Source organism: Nannospalax galili, unplaced genomic scaffold, assembly GCF_000622305.1.
Source record: "Nannospalax galili isolate Female #2095 unplaced genomic scaffold, S.galili_v1.0 scaffold818, whole genome shotgun sequence".
Lineage (NCBI taxonomy): Eukaryota > Metazoa > Chordata > Mammalia > Rodentia > Spalacidae > Nannospalax > Nannospalax galili.
The window spans coordinates 237,227-244,135 of record NW_008341874.1 but is presented as its reverse complement, the minus strand read 5'-3'; the positions used below and the strand labels follow the sequence as shown (position 1 = coordinate 244,135).

The window sequence follows — 6,909 nt, the reverse complement described above, 5'->3', positions numbered from 1 at the left end:
TATATTTTTATACATGCATATGTTATATTTTATTATATTTATCACTTGTTACTCTTGCTGTCCTCTTACTTCTCCTGATCCCCTTTCTCTTCTTAGTTAGCCCCCCTTATACATTCGTATCTTTTTTGTGTGTGAATCAAGAAGTTCAGTTAGGATTACTCACAGAAGAATGGGTGAGAGATTATTTACAAGAACATGGCAACTTACCAGAGGCTACACCATTAAAGAAAACATCTCTCCCTCTCCCGGAAATCATTAACTGCCTATATATCCTGAGGAGAAGTAGGCCTTTATGAACACACCCATCTAGCAATGGTCCGTAAGTCCTGATGGAGGGGCAAGGCCTCTGGAGCTTCTCCACTGTCCATGATAGAACTCAATGGGTATCTTGGGCAGGCCTTGTGAAGGTCATCACAAGTGCTGAGAGTTTAGGAGTGTATGGCCATTTCAGGCCTGGAAGACAGCGTTCTACTTCTTTCTGGCCCTTCCTCTGGCTAGTGGATTCTTTTAGTTTCTCTGCATGATGTTCCTTGGGTCTTTGGAAGAGGCGATGTAGATACCCACTTTAGGGTTGAGCATTCCACAGTCATTCATTTCAGCACTTTCACCAGTTATGAGTTTACAGTAACTGCTACTCACTTCAGAAAGAAGCTTCTCTGACTGAAGCTGTAAGTAGCACCAATTTTTGGACATGAAAGAAAATATTTACATTGCAATTCAATTGGCACATCATGTCCATTTGGTAGAACCAACAGTAGCTTCCCTGCTGAGGACTGTGATGTTCCCAACTGTAGGTTTTTGACCAGGTTCAAAGTGTCTGATGTGAGGTCCCTTCTGTGGTACAAGTCTCAACTCCACCAGAAAGTGGCTTGCTGACCTCATAGCAGTGATGTCACTATTGCAAAAGTGGACACATCTTCCCTGGCAGGTTAACAGTGTCGTACAAGCATTTACAGCTGACAAGAATCTGGCTTCGTTCTACATACGTCCAGAGAATTTGAGTGAAATTGAATTAGAGATCATGGATTAATTTGTTTGGTGGAGGAAATTTCAAGACAGGAGGGCATTCAAACTGTGGCATGGCTACTCTTTATTGTACTTATCCAGTCTACAGTGAAAAAGAACAGAATGTTGAGTAGAAAGATGCAAAAATTGTACAGTTTGTGAGGGTGGAAAGAGCTTCAACAAATTAAACTTGCAGTCAAGGTGTGAGCAGAAACCAAAGTTGTATTTAGTTTTCTTAAAATTTCTTTTTTTCAAAAAATTTTTTAATAACTACATGATTAGAAGAAGCATTTCATTACAGCTTTAATATATTCAGTAACACACTCCAGAGCAAGAGTACATCTCTTTCACAAGTGGCTGTAAGTTTCTAGGTTCACAGTTGAATTAATACAGTTATACAATATTGAACTCAATATCCCACCTGTAAGACATAAAATTGAATGAGTTTTTAACTTTTAAAAAAGATCTCCATTTCGTTTTAGAATATATTGTTCCTTGTAGAAAGATTCGTTGTTTTTGCCAAGTGTATGAGTGCTTTCCCTGCATACTTATAAGTGAACCAAGTGCGTGCAATGCCTGCAGGAGCCAGAAGAGGACATTGGATTCCCTGGAATTGGAGATGCCGATGGTTGTTAGTCGCCATATGCCATGTGGATGCTGGGAATCAAATCCTGGTCCCCTGCAAGAGCAGCTGGTGCTCTTGATTGCTGAACCATCTGTCTAGTCCTGCCCTTAGTGATAATTGTTAAAGAGAAACTTCCTCATGCTGTGCATTGAGACAGTAGGAAACAAAAATATACCCTGAGGACAAGACCCCACCCGCCAAAGGCACCAACTTGTCAAAATGCAAACTTTCTTGAAGGGAGAGAGCTTGAACTGAGAATGCTACTGAAGGGCTCCCCTTTTTCTCAAAAGGAACTGCTTAGGAAAGTGTTTCTCCAGGGTTACTGTACAAGCTGATACTCCACAAGGGAGCGAAGGCTCCATCCTGAACGGGCAACAAAATTTGGCAGTTTTGTCTATGTAGAATTGGTTTTAGAGGATTGAATGATACAAGATTGAAGGGATGATGGAATCTTACTCAGTTTTGAAGAGCATCTGCAGCCAGAAAATATGTGGCAGGGTCAGATTCTCTGAAAGAAGGCCGCGGGATGTTACTGCATGACGTCATGGACGCAGGATTTGATGTTTGCTCAGCTGGGTTTAGTCTTGTTTTGGTCCAGTTTTCCTTGCTATGTCCCCATTTTTTCCTTTTAGAATGGGAATATCTATTCTGTGCCATTGTATTTTGGAATTGTGTACCTTGTTTTTAATTTATATGAGTTAAGCGATTGCCTTGAGTTTCAGATGAGCCTTAGACTTTGTATTTCTAAATATTTTTGTCATTTTCTTTGTCTTTTTGAGACAGGGTCTTCCTGCTAGCCCCAGTTGGCCTAGAACTTGCTATCTAGACCAGACTGGCCTTGAACTCACAGAGATCTGCCTGCCTCTGTCTCTCAAGTTCTGGGATTAAAGGCATGCGCTACCATGCCCTGCAGTTTTGTCATTTTTAAGGACTGTGAGAACTTTTGAAATTGGACTGAATAGATTTTTGCATTATGAGATGACCTTTGAGACCACGGGAAAAGAGATAGAGGGTTATAACTTAAATGATGTGCTTGGGTGTCAAGTTGATAAGGAATAGAGCTATGATTGTTAATATTATCAACTTGACAGTTTCTAGAATTACCCAGAAGATAAGCCTTCATGGGGGCTGGAGAAATGGTTCAGGGGTTAAGAGCACTGGCTGTTCCTGGAGAGGATCCAGATTCAATTCCCAGCATCCACATGGCAACTAACAACCATTTGTAACACCAGTTCCGGGGGATCTGACACCCTCTTCTGACGTCCTTGGGCTTTGCATTGCATGGGTGCACTTACATACATGCAGACAGTACACTCTTACACATAAAAAATGTTTTAAAAAATATAAGCCTTCAGGCACACTGGTGAGGGATTATTTAGATTAGGTTAGCCTCTAGGCAGGCCTATGAGAAACTATCTTGATCAGGTTATCTGAGGTAGGAAGATCCATCTTGAAGGAATACAGCACCATTCCCTGGGCTTGGGTCTTAGACTACATAGAAAGGAGTAATCCATTTGAATACAAGCATTTGTCATTTTCTGCTCTTGACCATGACACAGCTCAAATGCTGTGCAGCCTTGAATTTTTCTCTGCCAAATAAATAGCCCATTACTTAAAATTATTTTTAAATTATGTAGATGTGTGTGTCTGCATATCTGAGTTCAGTGTCCACAGAGGCCAGAAGAGTTGCAGGCAATTGTGAACTGCCTATTGTGGGTGCTGGGAACCAAGCTCAGATTCTCTGCAAGAGCTCTATGTGCTATTAACCCTTGAGCCATCTCTTCATTCTTAGTTCATTGTGTTTCTGAATTTGAGCTCACTCAGATTTTCAGAATATGGTAAAAACGTTGTCAGAGTTTTTTTTTTGGGGGGGGGTTGAGTATATCATGAATGGCCTATAGTCCAATTCCCATTAAAGTGCTTTTTTTCTCATCTGAAATCTTGTCACACAGACCTTTACTGTTCACATTTTATCAGATTCTGGTCTCCTGATCGCCCTGCAGAACAATTCATTAAGCGTTATTTACTACATCCTAGTGTTTCTCTATCATGTATCTCAAAACTCTTCTGAATTCCTCCAACAAACCACTTTGAAAGACCCAAGAACAACATATCACAGCATCAACTCCACTTACCTGGTATCCATTTACTGTGTTAGTTACTTTTGCATTGCAGTAACCAAAATACCTGACAAAAAGTTTAAGGCTTATGGATTCAGGAGCTCATAGTTAAGATATTGCCTTGAGTCTCAAATTCAGTGAATCATGGTGTGTAAGAACGGAAGGTCTTAGAGATACAGGAGTTTTGACAGAAAGTCTCATATCCTAGTATATCAGGAAGTATGGCTGGAGCAAAGGGCTAGATGTAGTCTTCAAAGATTTACCAGGAGTGATCTATTTCTGCCAGGTAAATCCTATATCTAAAGGTGTCTTAGCCTTCAAAAATATTACTCATAGCTGGGGAACAAGCACTCAAACACCAGTATATGGGAGTATTAGTACCATTCTCAGACTTAATTCTAGGCATCTTATTTATGGAGATACAAAAGGCCAGGATTGCTTCAAATGGCATGACCCAGAAATGAAAATAAAGATTCTTCACAAAAAATCTTATTCCTGGGAGAGAGCCAAACTCTGTTGCCATGTCATGCAAACTCATCTGTTATATGTGGAGCTCTGGACCATAATCTAAATAAGCTTCATTTGTTTTTCTTCCTAATCTCTAACCTATACATACCTTCAATGTTCTGAAGCCATCTGTACTCTCCTGTTTGACATGCTCTCACAATAGAAATCACTTGAATTTTCTTTAACTGCTGGGCTCACCTTTCTTACCACTTTTATGGATGACATTATTTCTTTGACATTTATACTTTTCACTAGATAGAAACAATAGTTATTGATCTGGTTCTCTGCAGGTGCCCAGTACACCCCACAGTGCCCATCATTTTGTGACAACTAAACAGTTTACCAATGCTGTTGTTGAAGGTTGTGAGAACCACCAAGAAGGAGGAGCTGGAGGCAGCACAGACAAAATCTTCTCCATGTGATTTGTTTCTCACACCCAATCTGCGCAAACAGATCTGTCTCTTGTCTCTTGTGAGGTAGGTGCCACAGAGTGCCTATTAAAACACTGTAGAGATGAATTTCCTAGTTGATGGATTTGGAGATGAGAGATGGGGAATTTCTATAGCTGGGGATAGACAAAGGTTTTGAATGTAGCAACAGAACTAATTTTACAGCATAGACTGTGTTTATCAAATCATCCTGCCAGTTCATCAGCAGAGACTGATGCTGAGAACTTCAATCCTGGTATACACTTGGACTTTGAGTTTGTCCAATTGTTTGTTTCTATTTTGAAAGAGATAAAACTTCAAACTTAAGGTACATGAATATGTACATCTCAATGAATATATAGTTATGCAACCTTCAATCAGATCAAGATACAGGAAAAATTTATAAACTTGTAAGGACCAGTCATGTATCCTATAAGCCATACTGTCCCTTCAAAAGATGCAATAGTTTTTTCCCCTATAGACCTCATCCTGAAAGATCAGCATTTTGAGTTGTGTGTCTTCTTGTCAGAGACCACCAGAACTTTTGTCATGTGGTGGATGATAGTAGTAAATCTGTCTATACATTAAAAAAGTCAATAGTAATGATGTGTGCCATCATTGTATAATGATTTTAGGATGGTTAGAAAATGTACCATCTGCATGTAAATATTCCAGAGAACTTATATGCCTTTATAGTTTAATCAACTAAAATGACTGTCAGGCCACGCTGTAACTTTCCTCTTTGTTCTCTACAGATTCATGACGTGGCCGTCTATTTATGGCCCGCTGACTCACTTACAATACCTGAGGAGCAATGCTTTCCTATTGCAGTGTCTCTCTGGTGCAATGGTCATCCCAGCCAATTTTGTTGGAATTTTTTCACTTAATCACATGGGCCATAGAATAAGCCAACTGCTTATCATGTCCTTATTTGGAATCTCCATTCTGGTCTTAATTTTTGTGCCTCAAGGTGAGGAAAAAAACACAGGATGAAGAAAAAATATTGCCTTCCCTTTTCTCAGGATTTCAGACCCACTTATGTGAAATCAGAATAAAATTCATTCAAAGAATTTTCTGTAACCGGTTTGGGCATTAAGGGCACATTCTTCTATGAAGGTTCTGGGAGAAGAGCCAAGTCAGTGAACTTTGGTCCATATAGATGAATGTCTATTACACCCAAGAAGTATCTGAAAATGGTACCATATATCCCCAAGTTTCTATTGGTCAGGATTGGATCACTCACTCATTGGTCAATTACAGTTTTTGTAGCAGGTGTGTAGAGACCATAGCTGATGGAAATCTGATAGAAAATGATCACAACATACTGCCGCTCCCTCTGTCCAGCTCTGTCTCATTACTCCAGCTTCTGTGACAATTTTTTCCACTTTGACTTCAATTATTTTTTAAAAATTATTTATTTAATAACCACATGATTGGAAGAAGCATTTCATTTCAGCGTTAACATATTCGATTACAATTTCCAGAGCAAATATGCATCCCTTTCAAAACTGGTTGTAAATTTTTAGGTTCACAGTTGAATTAATACAGTTATACAATATTGAACTCAGTATACACTCTATAAGACATAAAATTGAATGAGGTTTTATCCTTTAAAAAAGATCTCCATTTCATTTTAAAATATGCTGTTTCATACAGAAAACCTCATTTTTAATGCTACCAACGCTTAGATGTTTGCACATGCATCTCTAATCTCTATGTATCTGATTATTACTAGTCACAGTTGATTACTTCCTGAGATCCTTGGCGTCTGAGCATGGATATAAAGTCATCAGGTAGATTTCAATGGTAATGTTTTTCACATCTACTAATTATTGTTTTTTAATCATTTTTTTTTTAATTTTTTTTTTCATACAAAAGAATTCATTCCAAAGCAATTGACATTGAGACGTGTTCACATGCATTTCTAATCTCTATATACATGACTATCACTGGTCACAGTCGCCCACCTTCTGAGCTCCTCGGCATCTGAGCATGAATACAAACTCGTCAGATAGACAGCCTTCCTCTCCCACTAGAGGCTCCATTCTCTGCCATCCCTGTCACTGTCCACTGTGTTGTCAGCACCCTCATCCATTCCCCCTGTCTGCCCTTCTGGTAAATCTAGTCAGCCAGAGGTCCCTGTAAAGGAGGGTCAGCTGTTCCTCATCTACGGCAATCCATTGTCAGTATTCCTTTGGATAGAATTGGGGTCTGCTGTTCATTT

General features: G+C 39.4%; 1 pseudogene; it reads left to right on the top strand.

Annotated features, from left to right (window-relative positions):
- Positions 1 to 6,909, top strand: part of LOC103737693 — a 48,263-nt pseudogene that overhangs the window by 30,643 nt on the left and 10,711 nt on the right.